Here is a 22,118-nt window from a genome sequence, read left to right on the forward strand (position 1 = left end):
TGCCCCAGTGTGAAAGGGGTCTGTTTAGTGATAATTTCAGGAAATTTTATCGATTAAAACAGAGTGTCTATTGGGCTGCTTAGAGTGGATGATGTCATACCTAGAGCACAGAGCCTTAAAAAAAATTATCTCAGTTCCTTCTCTATAAATTGCTCTCACACCCACAAGATCTACTTTTTATACACAATTTATACATCAAAACATAGGTATTTTTGTCTAGTTTCAGTGCTCAGTTTTGTGATATGCCTTTTACTGTTGGCTGGTTGACCATACAAAATGACAAGAGTTCTACACTTTCTTCCATTGACTGTCCTGTATAAAATTATTCACCTTTTCCAGCGAAAGGCACAGCCAACTTCTTTTTTAAATCGCTTACATGCCCACATTTTTAAGTTTATCAACATAGATTTTATACTGATACGTTCACAAAGGCTGTACGTCTCTAACGGTGAAGTTGCTGTTTCGATAGCATGTACTGTTGTGGATTTATTAAGGGCCGGTTCACACAGCGAGGCGCGGCGAGGCGTCTCCGACTTGCCTCGTCGCGACCTGCGGGGATCTCAGCGGCAGCTTGCAGAGGACTTCTGTATAGAAGTCAATGCAAGTCGCCCCCGAAGTCGCCCAGAAGTAGTACAGGAACCTTTTTTCTGAGTCGGAGCGACTCGAGTCGCTCCTCTCAGAACGGTTCCATAGTACTGAATGGGGGAGACTTGCGGGAGCGAGGCGAGGCGAGCCGTGTCGCCTCGCATCGCATCGCTGTGTGAACCAGCCCTAAGGCTTGTTTGAAGTATTATCTCACACTGTCTTTCACTCAGGCAGCTAGCAGATAGCGAGGAGATGTTTTTTTACAGTGTGTTCAGGGGACAGGCAGCTAGGTTCTCTCACACTGTCTCTCACTCATTAGGTGTGGGGATTAATGATCAAAAAGCTTTTCAAAAATCTTTAAATATTCCACATCTTTCATAAATTAGTGGTGGTGTTAAACTTTTTAAATAAAATTCATGTTTATTTTAAAACCATTCCTACTTTTCCAACTATTCTCACTTCTTCGGATTTAAGCTATTCATTCAGTTAGTTTTAGCAATTCAGCATTCTCACGCATTTTCTCCAGGAAATGTATTTTCTAGTTATATAAAGCCCCATACACACTATCAGTTTTTCTGCTGAGTTTTTCCTTCAGGTTTACCCAAACCATGTAGTAGAAGGGCCTGCCTGATTGCATACAAATTGAAACTCCTAAGGTTTGACCTCATATTACATGGTTTTGGTAAATCTGATGGAAAAACTGATAGTGTGTATGGGGCTTTAGAAGACTGTAAAGCATTGCTCCCTCAATCATCAGATGATGGGTGCAAACTCACTCTCCTTGAGACTCTCACCTCATATGGGTGGCAGGGACTGAATGACAGGAAGAATCAATGAAGCAGTTCATTTATTAATACAAGCAGTCAGCCGTAGTTCTTACTTTCACAGAACTATGAATGAATGATGTGGCCAGATGGGCAGAGCCCTGTACGGAGCGCTTTCTATCTTTTTTTTTTTTATTGTGACAGCGGGTGCGGGGAGATGATCCCTGGCTCACTGTCACAAGAGGGACTGGGTGATCATTTAGTAGAATGTTATACCCTGTATACGAATGTAACATGTTATGGAACATGAACTACAATTTTTATTTATTTTAAAAAGGCTGAAGAACCACTGTAATCTGAACCACTGTAATCAACTCTTCTCAAGAGAAAATAAATACAGTTCAGCTACATTTTCCTCATAACCGAGCTCCTCCTTTAGTTCTCTTTCACACTAGTGGTGCACTCAGGTCTGCCTGTCAGTTTTTCAGGTTGGCCCCACTGAATCCTGCATTTTCTTTGGCACAGTGGGTGTAAATTGACATGTGTCTATATCCAATTCGATAAAAAAGAGATGGGGATCCGTTCTCCTTCCTAGAGGGCTGGTATAATGGAAGTAATTTGGATCAAGCTCACCATCTCCCTGCGCAAAAACGAACACAAATTTGCCATGGATCGGCGCTCCGGTGCACGCACATTCGCTGCCCTACTGAGCGGTGCATGACCACAAGCACATGCATAATGCGAGATCCCTGACCAGCCTACAAAAGGAGCCTTAGCAGACAGACAAGTTGCTGGTTTGTCTCAGCTTCCTGTGCCTGTTTACCACTTCCTGTTGTGACCCGGATTGCCTGAAGATTACATCGATTCTCTCCTGACCTGACCCCTGGCTTGTTTAACTGACTTCCTGCTCTTAGTCTTTCTGGCTCCTGGACTGATACCTGTGTTTGACTCTCAGCCTGCCTCTGGATTATCCTGTCTTCTGCACTTAGCCTTGCTGGCTCCCGGACCGATACCTGTGTCTGACCCTGGCCTGCCTCTGGATTATCCTCTACATCAGCCTTGCTGGCTCCTGGACTGATTACTTGTGTTTGACCCTCGGCCTGTTTCTGCACGTTTCTTACCTGTTTTACAGACTTTCTTACTACTTACCTTCTGGTCCGGTCCATCCTGCACGAGCCCTCTTCCAGACTTTCACACAAGTCAGGTATCCCGCTGGAGGCTTGTGCCTCTTGGTGCAACCCACTCCCTATATCACCTCCAGGGGTGGTGTGCACTGATAACTGGGATCTAGTGGCAGTCGGGTGTATGCAGACTGATGGTCCGTTTACATCTGAACGCCCATAGAGGAGAGTGGGCTGTTTCTGTGTCCACTCTGCTTAAGCAGCGTTGACATGGACCAGCCACCCGCCTGATCAGCTGGGATCAGTGGAGAGATCCCCTGCTAAATTGGTGGAGTCCACCTCGTGAGAAAAGGGGCCTTAGAGTGTACAGGACCGAGTGGCAGTCATTTTACAAAGTATAAATACAAAGGAAATTAGACTGACAGGAATAATGCACAGGGACTTCTAACAAGCAGCTATCAATTATTGTTGCCTCGGTGAAAGATTATGCTGATTGGTTGCTATGGATTACAGCATTGTGATTTATGAAAGTGGTTGTAAACCCTTACAAACCACTTTGACCTACAGGTAAGCCTAGATTAAGGTTTACCTGTAGGTCCAAGAAATATCTCCTAAACCTATACGGTTTAGGAGATATTTACCCGAAGACAGCCACCGCTGTGCGCACTGGGTAAGCCGCAGATCGCGGCGATATGCCGCGAGTGTCGGCTCCCATGCGCATGGGCGGGAGTGACGTCATCGCTGCTCTGGCGATTCACAGCGCTGGAGCAGCGAGAACCACGGAGACCCACCAAGAAGATGGACGCTCGGAACTACAGGGGACAGCGGTGACATCGCTGGCTCCTGTGTCAGGTAAGTGGCACATAATGGACTACTATGCGATGCATAGTAGTCCATTATGCTTTACCTTTGCAGGGAATCAAAGGAGGAAGTAAACCCATCATGGTTTACTTCTTCTTTAACCACTTGCCGACCAGCGCACGGCGATGTACGTTGACAGAATGGCACAGCCAGGCAAATGGGCGTACATGTACGTCCCTTTAAAATTTGCCGTCCTGCCATCGGGAGCGCGCCGCCGGCGGCACGCTCCCGCGCTGGTCGGGACCCCCGTGAGTCCGGTCGCGGGACCCGCGGACTCGATCGCCGCGGGCATCCCCGCGATCATCTCACGGAGCGGCCGAATGGAGAAGTGCCGTTGTAAACAACATTTCTCCATTCTGCCTAGCAACTAGCGACGCTGATCTCTGCTCCATGTGATTGGAGCAGAGATCAGTGTTCACTAAATGAAAGCCCAACCCCCCCACAGTTAGTAACACGCCCCTAGGAACACTTAACCCCTACACTGCCACCCACTGGTTAACCCCTTCACTGCCAGTGTCATTTACACAGGAATCACTGCATTTATATAGCAGTGATTACTGTATAAATGACAATGGTCCCAAAAATGTGTCAAAAATGTCCGATGGGTCCCCCACAATGTCGCAGTCACAATAAAAATCGCTGATCGCCGCCATTACTAGTAAAAAAAAAAAATAATAAACAATTATTAATAAAAATGCTATAAAACTATCCCCTATTTTGTAAACGCTATAACTTTTGCGCAAACCAATCAATAATCGCTTATTGCGATTTTTTTTACCAAAAATATGTAGAAGAATACGTATCGGCCTAAACTGAAGGAAAAAAATGTTTTTTTATATATTTTTGGGGGATATTTATTATAACAAAAAGTAAAAAATAATGTGTTTTTTTCAAAATTGTCGCTCTATTTTTGTTTATAGCGCAAAAAATAAAAAACCGCAGGGGTGATCAAATACCACCAAAAGAAAGCTCTATTTGTGGGAAAAAAAGGACGTCAATTTTGTTTGGGAGCTACGTCGCACGACCGCGCAATTGTCAGTTAAAGCGACGCAGTGCCGAATCGCAAAATGTGGTCTGGTCTTTGACCAGCAAATTGGTCCGGTTTGAAAGTGGTTAAGGCCCACACACGTCAAACATGGTTCAGTTACACAGGCAGAGTAACTGATCAAAAATGACTTTTAGGAAGAATTACCAGCTGCAAAAAAATGTTAATATTCTATTTAGGTAAATGTGCACCCATTAAAATATGTAAATAAAAAAAAACAAAAACAAAAAAAACTCAGTTTTATTGAATTAAAGCCATAGCAGCATGAAGCTACCCTATAACGATTTGCTAGTGTGGACATGCTGTCAGCCTGCTGTCATCTCTGCCTTGAGGGACCAATGCCAAATGAGGAGCGTCCTTCATACTCAGGGTCAAATTACATCTTGTTTCGGTTACACAGCAAATGGCTCTCTTGCCCTTGCTTCATACTTAACACAGGTTACATAAATGCTCTCCAATCTTTTCGTTCATTCAAGAAAAGAGCAGAGATGGTGAATGAAAGTACAAGCACATGGCGTGATTTTTTTTTTCTGTCTCTCTCCTGCAGTAGATTAGATTAACAGCTGCAATGCTGGATCTAAGAAGGCACAAATATGAGAGATGGCCCACGATGACCTTGAGCAAGACATCACACTGGGCTATCTCTACTCGTTACGCACAATATAACCAACTGCACTCAGCGAGGGTGTGTCGAAAGCAGCTATACAACAATTTTTACATATGGTTGTGCAAAAATGGATGGCGACACTATAGGCTTGACTTTCATGAAGGAGGCAAGGGGGCAGACTTTTAAAGATGTAGCACATTTACAATACACAGAATCTCCATATGCTTAGCAGCCCTTACATTGTGGAGTCCTGCAAACAATTCGATCTAAAAAATTATCTAGGTGAAAGATTCAAAGTGCAGACAATGTAAGTCCCACACTGCACATAGTGAAATCAGGCCATAGGTTGGCAGATCTGCTTACTTCATTATGCAATCTAATACAAAGCACACATGCAGCGGTCACACAGTATGCAGTCACCTGCCTTGCTTCCATCAGAAACTCAATACCATGTACATTAAATATACAAAGGTCGGCCAGCAGATCTGGCCTCCTCTAGCCTTAGCTCCTTCAGGATGATTAGAGATCAGCTCAACATACCCAGCACATATAGATCGCTCAACTGATATTATTCCCTGCATGCTGTGTAGAAAACAGAATCTCCACACCCATACGGAGCAAAATACGGATCCTTACCTTTCTATTACAGAGCCAGAGGACCCCGCAGCTTTAGATGTAACTGTCAGTGCAGGAGGAGACGGAGAACGGGAAGGCGGAGCGCTGAGGGAAAACCTAGGGAAGCGGCAGCGTGACGTCAGTAACACTCCCCCTGGAACGTGATAGCGCCTGTGTTCGCCGGGGGACCTTTTTCGGCAGGACACCGACTGAATGAGAGATGTGAATGGCTGGTGTTGGAGAATTTGACAGAACACAGGCTCCAGATTACAGGATGCGTGGCAAGAAGACTGCAATACCGGCACCTCTGCCTCTATGTAAAAGGCTGTGCATGAGAGACCTGACAGTAGAAATATCTCTGCAACAGTGCTCATATTTGAAAACACCAAGGCAATAGTGCAATGCCTCTGTGTTTTTAAAGTCTATTTCTTTATTGTACATCACGGGACACAGTGCCACATTAACTATATGGGTTATATGGCACCTTCAGGTGATGGATGCTGGCACAATCTAAACAGGAAGTTCAATTCCCAATATAACCCCTACCCTTAGGCCCCTTGCACACTGGGGAGGTGCGGGCATCGGCAGTAAAGCACCGCTAAAACGGTGGCCAAAAAATGATTAAAAACGCCGCTGCAGCCGCAGGGATAGCCGCGCTGTCCCATTGATTTTAATGGGTAGGAGCGCTCCAAAGATGCAGCTAGCAGGACTTTTTTCACTGTCCTGCTAGCGCACCGCTCCAGTAGTGGAGTGAAAGGGGCCAGTTTTTTCAGGCGTTATTTTTAGTGCTGTAGCGCCTGAAAACCGCCCCAGTGTAAAAGGGGCCTTACTGGGAGTACCTCAGTTTTTTTCCAGTGTCTTAGGTGTTGGTCACGAGTAAAGATGTGCTGTGCTGAGCTCTGCTGGAATGTTCCTTACTGGGGCAAGCCATGCAACCGGATCCATTCAAAATGTATTTTCCATACTTGCCAACAGTCCAGATTTTCTCGGGACAATCTCAATTTTGGGACCCTTGTCACGATCGGAGATCTTCCCGATTAATTTCCTGGGATTTTGCCTTTGTCCCGGGAAAATCTGCACTGTTTTAAGAAAAAACGTCCGGCGAGCTACAAAAAGATGGCCATCATCACAAGGATTATTTCCCCTTGAGTTCAGTGGAGGGGGGAGGGGCAGCCAATCAGCTTCTCGACTCTGCACCGAACACACACAAGAAAGCCAGGAACTGTAGCTGCTGCGCTGCTGGGGGGCACAGATTGCTCTGTAAGGAAGGCTCCGCTGCTGCTGCCAGGGACACTAAAGTAAGGAGAGCTATGTTGCTGAGGGACACAGATCACTCTGTAAGGAGGGCTCAGCTGCTGTTGCCAGGGACACTGAATTAAGGCAGGCTCTTTTGCTTGGGGACACAGATCGCTCTGTAAGGAGGGTTCCGCTGCTGCTGCAAGGGACACTGAAGGAGGGCTCTGTTGCATGGTGACACAGATCTCTCTGTAAAGAGGGCTCCGCTGCTGCCAGCTGCTGGGGACACTATAGTAAGGAGGGCTCTGTTGCTGGGGGACACAGATCTGTAAGGAATGCTCAGATGCCGGAGACTTCAGATGTACATGAGGGCTCCACTGCCGAGGACACCAATGTAAAGGAGGGCTCCGCTGCCGGGGACACCAATGTAAAGGAGGGCTCCGCTGCCGGGGACACCAGATGTAAATGAGGGCTCCGTTGCCGGGGACACCAGATGTAAATGAGGGCTCCGTTGCCGGGACACCAGATGTAAATGAGGGCTCCGCTGCCGGGGACACCAGATGTAATTGAGGGCTCCGCTGCCGGGGACACAGATGTAAATGTGGGCTCCACTTTCAGGGGACAGCAGATGTAAAGGAGGGCTCCACTTCCAGGGGACACCAGATGTAAAGGAGAGCTCCACTTCCAGGGGATACCAGATGTAAAGGAGGCCTCCACTGCCGGGGGACACCAGATGTAAAGGAGGGCTCCACTTCCAGGGGATACCAGATGTAAAGGAGGCCTCCACTGCCGGGGGACACCAGATGTAAAGGAGGGCTCCGCTGCTGGGGATACCAGATGTAAAGGAGGGCTCCTCTGCTGGGGATACCAGATGTAAAGGAGGGCTCAGATGCCGGGGATAACCAACGTGAATGAGGGCTCCACTGCTAGGGACACAGATGTAAAGGAGGTCTCCACTGCCGGGGACACCAGATGTAAATGAGGGCTCCATTGCCGGGGACACAGAGATAAAGGAGGGCTCCGCTGCTGGGGACACCAAATATAAAGGAGAGCTCCACTGCTGGGGACACTAGATGTAAAGGAGGGCTCCGCTGCTGGGACACTAGATGTAAAGGAAGGCTTCGCTGCTGGGGACACCAGATGTAAAGGAGTGCTCCACTGCTGGGGACATAGATCTGTAAGGAGGGCCTCTGCTTATGGGGGCACCTGATCAAAGGACGGATGCTGTTGGGGGCTCCTGATGTAAGGACGGACTCTGCTGGGGGCACCTGATGTAAGGACACACACTGCTGTGGGCACCTGATGTAAGGACACATTCTGCTGGGGGCACCTGATGTAAAGACAGACTCTGCTGGGGGCACCTCATGTAAGGACAGACTGCTGGGGGCACCTCATGTAAGGAAGGACTCTGCTGGGGGTACCTGATGGTATCTGGTGGCAGGTGACATGCTCAGGGGTCCCACTGACTCTGGATTATGGTGAGTTGAATGATTTCATTCTCTATAACAATGTAATAATAGTAATAATGCGCTTCAGTCATCCTGACACCACAACAACCATAGTGCTGGGATGTTTGAAGAGCTAACACCAGTTTTTTTTTGTTGTTTTTTAGATCGATCAAAATTCTTTTGATCGGTACTCGCCTCTCCGCCGGCTTCCGGGTCTTCAGGGAGTTCCATCGGAGATCCGGTGATGTCATGGACTCCCCCCTTGCCCAAGTGCCTCCGTCTGCTAACATTGGGAAGGGGGGAGGAGTCCGGTGACATCGAAGTTCTGATTGAACGTAATGCGTACGGGGGAGGAGTTATGCATTACATCACCCACTGTTGCTCTATGGTACTAACACGATTGTCAGCTTTACATATGGCAAAAAATTCATTTGCAACATTATATTCACTACATATGCTGAAACAAAAAATTAAAAAAATGAGAGCTGTGGAAATTAAAGATTAATTCCTTGATTAATCGATTCTTTTTTTGATCAATCAAAATTCATTCGATCGAAACTCACCTCTCTGCCGGCTTCTGGGTCTTCAGCGAGTTCCATCGGAGATCCGGTGATGTCATGGACATCGACGTCACTGGACTCCTCCCCCCTTCCCCAAGTGCAGTAGAGTCCGGTGATGTCAAAGTTCTGATTGAACATAACGCGGGAGGAGCTATGCATGACGTCACCCGCTGTTGCCCTACAGAACTAACACGATTATCGGCTTTACATGCTGTGTATCATCTTTATGTGAGTAGTTTGTGTTTGAACACAAAAATTAAATCTTATACTTAACCACTTAAGGACCGCCTCCTGTACATATACGTCGGTACTTTAACCACCTTCAGACCGGACCATTTTGCTGGTAAATGACCAGAGGTCTTTTTACAATTTGGCACTGCGCTGCTTTAACTGGTAATTGCGCGGTCATGCAATGTTGTACCCAAACAAAATTTGCGTTCTTTTCTTCCCACAAATAGAGCTTTCTTTTGATGGTATTTGATTGCCTCTGCGATTTTTATTTTTTGCGATATAAACGTAAAAAGACCGCAAATTTTGAAAAAAAATGATATTTTCTACTTTTTGTTATTAGAAAAATCCAATAAACTCAATTTTAGTCATACATTTAGGCCAAAATGTATTCAGCCACATGTCTTTGGTAAAAAAAAAGTCAATAATTGTATATTTATTGGTTTGCGCAAAAGTTGTCACATCTACAAACTAAGGTACGTTTTCTGGAATTTACGCAGCTTTTAGTTTACGACTGCCTATCTCATTTCTTGAGGTGCTAAAATGGCAGGGCAGTACAAAACCCCCCCAAATGACCCCATTTTGGAAAGTAGACACCCTAAGGAAATTGATAAGTGGCATGTTGAGCCCATTGAATATTTTATTTTTTTGCCTCAAGCGATTGAATAATGACAAAAAATATATATATTTTTTTTTTTTTACACAAAGTTGTCACTAAATGATATATTGCTCACACATGCTATGGGCATATGTGAAATGACACCCCAAAATAAATTCTGCTGCTTCTCCTGAGTACGGGGATACCACATATGTGGGACTTTTTGGGAGCCTAGCCGCGTACGGGGCCCCGAAAACCAAGCACCGCCTTCAGGCTTTCTAAGGGCGTAAATTTTTGATTTCACTTCTCACTACCTATTACAGTTTTGAAGGCCATAAAATGCCAAGATGGCACAAAACCCCCACAAATGACCCCATTTTAGAAAGTAGACACCCCAAACTATTTGCTGAGAGGCATTTTGAGTCCATGGAATATTTTATATTTTGCCACAAGTTGCGGGAAAATTACAAACTTTAATTTTTTTTTATTTTTTTTTCACAAAGTTGTCACTAAATGATATATTGCTCACACATGCTATGGGCATATGTGAAATGACACCCCAAAATAAATTCTGCTGCTTCTCCTGAGTACGGGGATACCACATATGTGGGACTTTTTGGGAGCCTAGCCGCGTACGGGGCCCCGAAAGCCAAGAACCGCCTTCAGGTTTTCTAAGGGCGTAAATATTTGACTTCACTCCTCACTACCTATTACAGTTTTGAAGGCCATAAAATGCCAAGATGGCACAAAACCCCCACAAATGACCCCATTTTAGAAAGTAGACACCCCAAGCTATTTGCTGAGAGGCATGTTGAGTCCATGGAATATTTTATATTTTGCCACAAGTTGCGGGAAAATTACAAACTTTTTTTTTTTTTTTCACAAAGTTGTCACTAAATGATATATTGCTCACGCATGCCATGGGCATATGTGAAATGACACCCCAAAATAAATTCTGCTGCTTCTCCTGAGTACGGGGATACCACATATGTGGGACTTTTTGGGAGCCTAGCCGCGTACGGGGCCCCGAAAACCAAGCACCGCCTTCAGGCTTTCTAAGGGCGTTACAGTTTTGAAGGCCATAAAATGCCAAGATGGCACAAACCCCCCCCAAATGACCCCATTTTGGAAAGTAGACACCCCTAAATTTAGGGGTACACTAGTGAGACTAGGTAATAAATGGCGGGTGCCCTGAAACTATAAAAAAATAACTAACCAACCAGCGTCACCTGTAACAGTTATATGGTGATCACTGGTGAAAGGGTTAACTAGGGGGCAATCAGGGGGCTTTATGCGGTAGTATATGGGGGTCCCTGGCGCTATAAAAAGCTGCGGCGAACCTAAATACCTACCTGCCTAACTAGCGTCACCTGTGACACTAATACAGCGATCAGAAAAACTATCGCTTATTAGGCTGGGTTCACACTGGAGCGATGCGGGAACGCCATGAATCCGCGGCGGGTTCCCGCATCGCATGCCTCCCGGCGGCAGTTCACACTGCCCTATGCGAACTGCTGGGAGTGTCAGTGAAATGTTAATGACACCCCCAGATCAGTTCGCATATCGCAGTGCGATCTGCAAACTCGGATCGCATGGTGTGAACACCCATGCGATCCGATTCTGCTGCGGGCCAAAAAAAGGGTCCCGTGCGAATTTGCGGCGGGTGCGGCGGGTGCGACACGAATTCAGCCATACTATCTGTATGGCTGAACTCGAATCGCACAGAGATCGGATGTGATTTGCACTGCAGTGCGGTGCGAATCACATTCGTTCTCATAAACCGCTGCAATGTGAACCCAGCCTTAGTGACACTGGCGACGGGGGGTGATCACGGGGTTAAACCTTTATTGGGGGGGTTACGGGGGCACATTAGAACTAAAGGGGGCTAACCCTAACTGCCCTAACAGTTACTACAGTCACAAATGACACCAATGCAAAAAAAAAAAAAAAAAAAAGCAATTGGTGTCACTGTGACTGGGGGGGCAGGGGTAATTGGGGGGTGATCGGGGGTAAAGGGGGGGTGTGAGTGTGCCTGGCATGTTCTACTGTATGTGGGGTGTGTTGGTGCAACTCACCGAACCTCTCTCCTCGGTGCCGGAACGAAAACTACCGACACGGAGGAGAGAATACATCACTTCCTCTCCTGTGTTTACATTACAGGAGAGGAAGTGATGTCACCGGACATTTTCATTCGCCGGGAGCGATCGAGAGGGGGTGGCCATGAATGAATGGCCGTCCCCTCGTCCGGGATCGCTCCCGAACGAATACCGACCGCCGCAGGCACCGGGCGGGGGCCCGATCGGGCCCCCGACCGGCGGGCAGGCAAGGACGTACATGTAAGCCCTTATGCCTGCCCGTGCCATTCTGCCGACGTACATCGGCGTGCGGCGGTCGGCAAGTGGTTAAAGAGGGATATCTTGGTAACGGCAGCAGCTGTAAGACCGCTGTGCAACTACGGTGTGAAAAAAAGTATTACACTGACTGCCATTTTATTCTCTAGGGTGTTATAAAAAAACAAAATATAATAATAATATAATGTTTGGGGTTCTACGTAATTTTCTAGCAAAAAAAACTGTTTTAAACATGTAAACACCAAATCTGAAAAAGAGGCCTGGTCCTTAAGTGGTTAAGCGTTGACCACTTAGATCTTTTCTTTCTACCCATGACCTGGCGTCCTTGCTGAGATCTAACGAGATGTGAGAGAAATTTATGGTCCATGTTAACCCTTTTGATACCCACTTGCATGACCACCTGTTTGCTCAGGGATCCATACCATAAGGTGAGAGTGATTAGTTAGACTGGAGGTGGAGGGATTGTCACACTACTGTGGGAAAAAAAATTACTTGCGTCGGTGCTACAGTTTGAATTTAAAATGTATTTGTGTGAACTGTGAAGTTAAGTCATGAATTGTGGAAACTACTTAGTGTCAGGTATATAGTGTATACCACATTTACCATCGACTAATGCAGAGTTACAATCCAAGTAGTTGGATCTGTATGTGCGTTTATAATTAATAAAAATTTGTAAATTAATAGATTTAAAAAAAACGATTAATCAAACACGAAAATTTTAATCAGTAACAGCCCTAAAAAAAATTTATGAAAAATCACAAAAAGAAGTCCAATGTGCAAAACATAAAAAAAGTCTTAGCCCTTGTACACACGATCGGAGATTCAGTCGGAATGTTTCCTATCGGACCGTTTTGTCGGATATTCCGACTGTGTGTGGCCTGCATCGGACTGTTTCCGTCGGAATATCCGACGGACCAACTTTTCCAACAAAATGCTCCGATCGGACATACTCTGATCATGTGTAGCCTACTCCGACGGACAAGGTGCCACGAATGCTCACAATCCAATTCGGACACGGAAGCGCTCGCTCAGGTAAACTACTGCTCGTAATCGATATAGCACATTTGTCACGCTGCAATGTTAAAAATTATTTCATGAAGTGCATTCTCTTGTTCTTTACAATGCTGCAAGAAGGAACTTCTTTTGATGTTCATAGTCACACACACTTCTCCCGAATGTATTTCCTGACTCATTTCAGCAATACAATTTTTTAAATCGTCACATCTACACAATTTTATTTTTGTATTTTTTTTTGGGTGAATTTTGTGTTTGTTCTTTTTCATAAACGTCTCCTTTTTTGACAGTTTGCTCATCTTTCCATTTTTTGGGGTGTGTTTTGTGTGTAAACTTACCACAACAACATTATTATATTTTTTATATTTTCTTTTTTAATCTACAGGAGGTTGTTTAGTGTTGGTACCCCTTGTTAATCATTTCACTTTGTATTTTTGAAATGTACCTGCCTGCTCACAAATAAACGGCCCTTTTTGAAGTAAAACACATACGCAAGTATTTCTTCAAACAAAAAAAACTTTATTTAGGTGTCAGTAACAAATAAAGAGGGAGGCAGCGATGGAGAAACTGGGGAGATTAGCGACGCCTTTGGCCCCCCAGGGCACACATCAGCTATTTAAACGCAAAACTTGGTGGCCTGAGGAGTACATATCTGAGGGAGAGAAGTCTGGTCCTGAAGTCCAAGAAACCCGGAACAGCAGCAGATGACATCTATGTTCCCAGGCTGTGGTACTACAACAGGCTGCATCTTCTGTCAGACCAGACTGAACCCAGGTCATCACTCTCTCCAGGCTGTGGCTGTGGTGCTGGAGGTGTGGCAGAAGGAGGAGGAGGGGCATGGGCCAAATCACACAAGTGTGTTGTTTGTGTAATTTGGCCAAACAGACCCTTGTTGAGGGTGTGTATAATTACCTCCTCACACAAGAGCTGCTGCCCCTCCTCCATTTCATTTTCCATTTCCAAGGCAGCAAAGGCCTCTTGATAGGTGGGTTTGGCTTGGAGGGCCACTGATGCCTCCCCAATCAGCCTCAGGGCCGACTCCTCCACATTCCCCCCCTTTCTCGCCCTTTTGTGTGGAAGGCGGAGGGGAGGGACCTGGCATTCTGTGAGGCTCCTGGCTGCTGCTTACCCCCACCTCCTCCTGGCTGCCACTTTCCACAGCCACCTCCTGGCTGCTGCATTCCACACCCTCCTATTCCTGGCTGAGGTCTTCCTGTGTATGAAAAAGGGACATAGTTTTAGTTTTTGGTTCATCAAACACACACAATTTTCACATCAAGACTGTTGCAAATTGTTAACCAATAGAAAAGACTATCATTCTGAGCCCAGCATTTTTCTTTCTTGTCCCCAAGGTTTTGGCCACTACTGTCTATTGATATGTGGAGCAATTAGTGAGCAAAAATCAAGTTAACATCATTCATTTATACTCCCAAAATATGTACAACAATACTATACCTGGCTCAAACTGGGCTCCCCCAGTTCTTCCTGAGGGGAAGGCCCAGGTTGGGCGTTGGAAAACTCAGCGGGTGTGGAATGTAGCATAGGACATGTGGAAGGGAGAGTAGAGAGTGATTCTCTGACCTCAGCCTGGTCTGACAGAAAATGCATCCTGTTATAATACCACAGCCTGGGGACATAAACGTCATCTGATCTGCTGAAGCACCAGATTGCATGGAGTCCAGCACCTTCTTCCTCTCCTTCAGATATGTACTCCTCAGGCCACCGATTTTCTTTTTTAAATAGTTGACGTCTGCCCCGGGTGACCACCGGCTTCACAAACTCAACCAGTTTCTCCATTGCTGCCTGCCTGTTTCATATTCCTAATTCTGCCCTCTGTGTGCATATTATTCTTTTTTTACATTCTCATAGGGGAGAGAAGACTCGGCAAGTATGAGGACACCAGGGACCCCACCCCTCCCAAAGAAGGCAAAATTCCAAAACCAGAAGCAGAGGAGCAGGAGAAGGAGGATGAGGAAAGAGAGATCGTTGAAGTTGGACAAATTGTCACCACAACAGGTGAGTGTCGGAGAACACAGCTTCCAGTAAGCTCATCAATGCATGTCACCATATTTATAATACATGGTGTGTTTTTTTGCTTTGTTTTGTAGGTGATGTGGAAGAAGAATCCCATTTTACCAGTGAAAGTGCCCAGATCCTGAGATAATGGGGTGCAATTGGGATTTAGAAAATATACAGCAAAACATCAATGATGTTAAAAATAAAATGAAGAACATCATTGATGTTTTGGGGAGAGTGTGAAACAGCCCAAAATAGCTAGGGTTTTATTTTTTGGCTTTTAAACCATAACTTTTGTATTTTTAGAAAATCCAAATTTGAAAGTTGCACAGAGTGTGTCAACATGCACTATCTCCCATCATGGGGGATCAAATTACGTGTTTTGTGGAAAGTGGCTGAGATGAAGGGGTTGCAGCCCCAAAACATGTACATTGATCCCCCATGATGGGAGTTAGCACATGTTGACACACTCTGTGCATCTTCCAAATTTGGATTTTCCAGGGGTGACACCCCATGTGATGAAGGCAATATCAGCCCAGTTTGTACATACTCATGTTTGATATTGTCTTCACTTTTCAAAGTTGAACTTTTTAAGTTCCTGTGTTCTGTATGTTACGCTTTGATACATGCCTGTTTACACAAAAACACAAAGTGAAAAAAAAATTACCTGAAAGACTGTTTTTGATACACCTAATTTGTTGGTTTGTTGTAAAACCCTTTTCTAAACACACATGTGAATGTGCTTGGATTAAAAAGTTAAATTATCAACAATGTGTGGCTTCCTTTTTCATTGCGCAAAAGATGTATTTGGAGTAAAATTGTTGTTTTTGGTGAGAATGGGTGTTATTTACTAAAGGTAACTCAACTTTGCACTCCAAGTGCAGTTTCAGGTGCACTTTTTCAGTGCACTTGTAGTGCATAGTGGAAGTGCCTTTAGTAAAAAACACCCACAGTGATGTGTTAATTTTGACAATCATGCCATTTTCCTGCCATAGTGCTGAAAATGAGCACGATTTTGGTCAGTAATAGGGATGAGCTTCGTGTTCGAGTCGAACATACGTTCAACTCGAACATCGGCTATTCGCCCGTTCGGCGAATTCCGAACGTTATGGGCCGTTCGCGCCAAATTCGTGTGGCTTTAACGGGCCACAATGCACTATGATGGCGCAGTGCATTGCTGGCTCATGATTGGCCAAGCATGCACTGTGACCCCGCATGCTTGGCCAATCACAGCGCTGGCAGCGAGGAGAGCCATGATTGGCCACAGGCAGGATGCCTGTGGCCAATCATAGCTCAGGCTGTGTAGTACACGCCCCACACTATATAAGGCCGCCAGCGCGGCGGCCTTGTGTAGTGTGTTGGCGTCTGAAGCAGTTAGTGGGTGTTCTGTGTACCTTCAACACAGTATACACCGATCGTTATCGGCCGATTTTTCGTTCTTGCTCTTCTGTAGTGGTTGTTGTCTGCGTGGTCTGAACCCAGTATACACCGCTATATCCACCTATATAGCAAACTATCTTGCTCGTTTTAAATAGAGCTTGCAGTCAGCGGTAGGAGCTTGTGCGTGCTGTTTGCGTGCTCTGAACCCAGTATACACCGCTATATCCACCTATATAGCAAACTATCTTGCTCGTTTTAAATAGAGCTTGCAGTCAGCGGTAGAAGCTTGTGCGTGCTGTCTGCGTGCTCTGAACCCAGTATACACCGCTATATCCACTGTGAGCGGTTAGCTCGGCAGCGGGTATGTGTGACCCCCCTGGATGGGTTCACAACACAAAATCAGGCACAGCAGACAGCGTTGTAGGTGGAAACAACAAAAGGTGCGGTTTATTTATGCTACATGCAGTGAAAAATATAACAGCCAAAAATTGAAACAAAAACATGAAAATAAATCCTGGTCAGCTTGACCTCTAATTACACACATAGATATCCTGTCTAACAACTGAGTGCAGCCTTGTGCTGCACCAGTCCCTGTCTCTGTCTCTGTTGTAGAGGTTTGCCACACAGGCGTTAACTCACCGCACAGAACAGGTGTCACACTCCCCAGTCTATACAAACACAAAACTGGTTCCAGGATGGAGCATCTCCCTAAGCATGCTGGGGTTTTTTGTAGAGGCCTTAATGAGCCCACTTACTTCAGCTGGGCACATTAACTCTTCCCCTATAGGACTCCCAGCATGCCCCTCTAGTTGTACAAGTCCACATAAAGCCTGAATCTAGGGCATACATATTTTCCATCCTGTATACAACCAGGTGATTTTACCTGCCTGCTGCCACACCACCTATATAGCAAACTATCTTGCTCGTTTTAAATAGAGCTTGCAGTCAGCGGTAGGAGCTTGTGCATGCTGTCTGCGTGCTCTGAACCCAGTATACACCGCTATATCCACCTATATAGCAAACTATCTTGCTCGTTTTAAATAGAGCTTGCAGTCAGCGGTAGGAGCTTGTGCGTGCTGTCTGCGTGCTCTGAACCCAGTATACACTGCTATATCCACCTATATAACTAACTATCTTGCTCGTTTTTAAATAGAGCTTGCAGTCAGCAATAGGAGCTTGTGCGTGCTGTCTGCGTGCTCTGAACCCAGTATACACAGCTATATCCACCTATATAGCAAACTATCTTGCTCGTTTTAAATAGAGCTTGCAGTCAGCGGTAGGAGCTTGTGCGTGCTGTCTGCGTGCTCTGAACCCAGTATACACCGCTATATCCACCTATATAGCAAACTATCTTGCTCGTTTTAAATAGAGCTTGCAGTCAGCGGTAGGAGCTTGTGCGTGCTGTCTGCGTGCTCTGAACCCAGTATACACCGCTATATCCACCTATATAGCAAACTATCTTGCTCGTTTTAAATAGAGCTTGCAGTCAGCGGTAGGAGCTTGTGTGTGCTGTCTGCGTGCTCTGAACCCAGTATACACCGCTATATCCACCTACATAGCTCTTCTCTATTTGAGCCATCTGCAGGAGTGTAAGTTGTGTGTGCCTCCAGCACAATATACACTATCCAATTGCTGGTTTTCCCAACTCCCTTCAGGCCATTACCATGTCTGGAAGGCCGGCAAGGAGAGGCAGACAGGCGCGAGCCGATAAAAGAGGGCAAACAGGCTCTGTGTCTAGAGACAACAGTGCTGGTCGTGGACGCGGTGCATCGTCATCACCAGCACGTGGCCATGGGACACGCTTGTCCTTCTTTTCGGCAGCTGGACATGTTGACCCGCAACATGCCAACGGCTTGGTAGAGTGGATGACCAAGCCCTCTTCATCCTCCTCATCCTCTCTCACCCAAGCTCAGGGTACTAGCAAAGCAGCTGCCAACGCATCGTCTTCCCTCCTCTCAATGTCATCATCAGTGACTCCTTCCCTAGACCCACCACGTCCTCCTGAGGAGTCTCCTGAACTCTTTGAGCACAGTGTTGGGTACATGCTCCAGGAGGATGCCCAGTGTTTTGTAGGCTCTGATGATGATACTCAGCTAGAGGAAGGCAGTAGCGTGAATGCAGAGAGAGGGGATGCTCAAGAAGGACAGCAGTCTGGCAGTCATGTTCCACAAGCTGCAGCATACTGCCAGGTTTGCTCCAGCGATGAAGAGGGAGGGGATGATGTGGGCACTGACTCCACATGGGTGCCTGGTAGGAGAGAGCAGGAGGACGAGGAGGCACATGTCCAACGAGGCAGGATGCCCTCCGGGGGCCAGCTTAGGGGCAGCACACTGACTGAATCACACCGCAAAGCTCCGCCTGTGCAGGGCGCTGCCTCTGCGCGTTATTCTAAAAGTTCTTTGGTGTGGGCTTTTTTGAGACGAGTGCATCAGATCGCACCGCTGCTATTTGCAACATATGTCTCAAGCGTATCTCGCGTGGCCAAAACATCACATGCTTGACCAGACATATGTTGACCTGCCATGCAGCTCGTTGGCAAGCGTACCTCAAAGACCCACACCAAAGAACAAAGCGGACCTCTCCTTACTCCTCATCAGCTGGGATCTCCAACCCCACTAGACCTTCAGTCCTCTCTGAAACCTGCTCTGAGAGGAATGAAGGTGTAGAATTAGGTGTGTCACAGCCAAGTGCTTCCGGGCACTCTGCTAGCAGTACACCCACGTCCGATTATAGCAGGCAAATGTCCCTGCCCCAGCTGCTGGACCGGCGAAAGAAGTTCACTCCCAGCCATCCACATGCCCAGCGGTTGAATGCTAGCTTGGCTAAATTGCTAGCACTTCAACTGCTGCCTTTTCAGTTGGTAGACTCGGCCCCCTTCCGTGAGTTTGTACAATGTGCGGTTCCTCAGTGGCAGGTCCCCAAACGCCACCGGCTCTCTACCGGCATGTGGAAGGCAATGTCCTTGCCTCGCTGGACAGGGCGGTCAGCGGTAAGTTGCATATTACCGCTGACTCATGGTCCAGCAGGCATGGACAGGGACGTTACCTGTCTTTCACGGCCCATTGGGTCACTCTTCTGGCAGCTGGGAAGGATGCAGGACAAGGTGCAGTAGTGTTGGAGGTTGTTCCGCCCCCACGCCTCCAAAATGCTACTATTGGTTGTGACACACCTCTCCCCTCCACCCCCTCCTCTTCTTCTTACTCCATGGCCTCTTCCAGTGCTCTGTCCTCAGAACCAGCGGTGCTCCGTAGGCGTTCCAGGGGCTACGCAAGTACACAGGCAAAACAATGCCATGCCGTGCTTGCGCTGGTTTGTTTGGGGGACAGGAGCCACATTGGGGCGGATGTTTTGTCAGCTCTGCAGGGGCAGGCCGAGAGGTGGTTGACGCCACACCAGCTTAAGCCAGGAATGGTGGTTTGCGACAATGGCACCAACCTCCTCTCCGCCCTCCGACAGGGACAACTGACCCATGTGCCCTGTGTAGCTCACGTCCTTAACCTGGTGGTGCAGGGGTTCTTGGGCAGGTACCTGGGCTTACAGGATGTCCTGAAGCAGGCCAGGAAAGTCTGTGTGCATTTCCGCCGATCATTTAATGCCTGTGCTTGGCTGGCTGAGCTCCAAAAGGAGTTGAACCTGCCCAAGATCCGCCTTATATGTGACATGCCCACCAGGTGGAACTCAACGTTGGCCATGCTGCAGCGGCTGCACACGCAGCAGAGGGCCATCAATGAGTACCTGTGCGACTACGGCACCAGGACAGGGTCAGGGGAGCTCGGTTTTTTCTCACCACGCCAGTGGGGCATGATCAGGGATGCATGCACTGTCCTGTCACCGTTTGAGGAGGCCACAAGGATGGTGAGCAGTGACAGTGCATGCATCAGTGACACTCTACCTCTTGTCCACCTCTTGGAGCATACACTGCGTGGAATAATGGACAGGGCACTTGAGGCAGAACAGAGGCAGGAAGAGGAGGACTTCCTTGCCTCTCAAGGCCCCCTTTAACCAGACAGTGTTCCTGCTGTGCCACCCATCACACAGGAAGAGGAGGAGGAGGAGGATGATTGTGTCAGCATGGAGGTGGAGGCTGGCACTCAGCAGCAGCAGCAGTCTTGTAGGGATGATTTACAGTCCCAAGAAACCCGTGGACTTCTACGTGGCTGGGAGGAGGTAGCTGCGGATCATGTTGTCCTTAGTGACCCAGAGGACTCCGGACCGAATGCCTCAGCTAACCTACGCTGCATGGCCTCCCTGATCCTGCAAAGCCTGCGGAAGGATCCTCGTATTCTTCGGATCAAGGAGAGGGATCATTACTGGCTGGCCACTCTCCTTGATCCACGGTACAAGGGTAAGGTTGCCGACCTTATCTTGCCATCGCAGAGGGAGCAGAGGATGAGACATCTCCGGGAGGCCTTGCAGAAAGGTCTGTGGAACGCATTCCCAGAGACTGGGAGGTTACAAACTCCTGGTCCTGGACAACGTGTTGCTGAGGCATCGGTCAGAAGGAGCGGTGGAGAAGGTGGCCGTCTGACCGATGCTTTCAGACAATTTTTTAGTCCGCAGCCCCAAGGTATGATCGGTTTCAGCAACCATCGCCAGCGTCTGATTTACATGGTGCAGGAACACCTAGGGGCAAGGTCAGACTTGGACACCTTTCCCACCGAAAATCCTCTGGCTTACTGGGTCTTGAGGATGGATCACTGGCCAGAGCTTGCACAGTATGCAATTGAGCTACTGGCCTGTCCTGCATCCAGCGTTCTTTCGGAACGCACCTTCAGTGCTGCTGGTGGGTTTGTTACCGATCACAGGGTGTGCCTGTCCACCGAATCAGTTGATCGACTGACCTTCATCAAGATGAATCAGTCTTGGATCACCCACAGCTACCAAGCACCTGAAGCTGATGTAACCGAATAATTTTTTTAAAAATATAACATCCCTTCAAGACTGCTTATGCTGATGCTGAGTGACTGTCCTGTTATGTTGATTGTCTATCCTCTTCCTCCTTCGCTGATATGTTGGAAGAACATTTCTGGTTCTGGGTGATGCCATCAGCCCAATTTTCCTGCCCCTGTTTAACAGGGGCGTTTAATTAAAATTTTTGATGCAATGCTTTGCAGCAGGGCTAATTCCTGCACTACAACTAGAGTATATGGGAGAGGTTGCAGTGTGGTGGCACCAGCACCAGTGCCTAAGGCCCAATTTTCTGCCCCTGTTTAACAGGGGCGTTTAATTACAATTTTTGATGCAATGCTTTGCAGCAGGGCTAATTCCTGCACTAAAACTAGAGTATATGGGAGAGGTTGCAGTGTCGTGACACCAGCACCAGTGCCTAAGGCCCAATTTTTCTGCCCCTGTTTAACAGGGACATGTAATTACAATTCTTGATATAATATTTCACAGGAGGGCCCCTTCCTGTGCCCACCCAGAGTAACTGTGAGGACTTATAGTGTTGTGGCACCAGCACCACAACCACCAAAGGTCAATTTTTCTACCACTGTTCAACAATGGCATGTAATTACAATTCTTGATATAATTGTGCACAGCAGGGCGCTCCAGCGCCCACCAAGAGTCACTTTGAGGGCTTACAATGTTGTGGAAAAACCAACACCTTGTTCCGCCATTTCTGCAGAGCATATAGGGCAGGCCCCTACTTTCAAACATCCAACTTACAAACATCTCCTACTTGCAAACG

The 22,118-nt window shown here is 47.1% G+C and overlaps 1 protein-coding gene across 2 annotated transcripts in view; it reads right to left on the reverse strand.

Moving 5' to 3' along the window:
• VDAC1 (voltage dependent anion channel 1) overlaps positions 1 to 5,781 on the reverse strand; it is a 600,174-nt gene extending 594,393 nt beyond the window's left edge. For both annotated transcript variants that reach the window (XM_077473900.1, XM_077473896.1), the window contains exon 1: positions 5,620 to 5,781. The gene's annotated coding sequence lies outside the window, so the exon portion shown is untranslated. The remainder of the gene's footprint in view (positions 1 to 5,619) is intronic.
• Between the last annotated feature and the right edge of the window lie 16,337 nt (positions 5,782 to 22,118).

The sequence above is a fragment of the Lithobates pipiens genome, unplaced genomic scaffold (assembly GCF_037356315.1).
Source record: "Lithobates pipiens isolate NorthernLeopardFrog02 unplaced genomic scaffold, aLitPip1_a1.2 Scaffold_8, whole genome shotgun sequence".
In the NCBI taxonomy this organism is placed as follows: domain Eukaryota; kingdom Metazoa; phylum Chordata; class Amphibia; order Anura; family Ranidae; genus Lithobates; species Lithobates pipiens.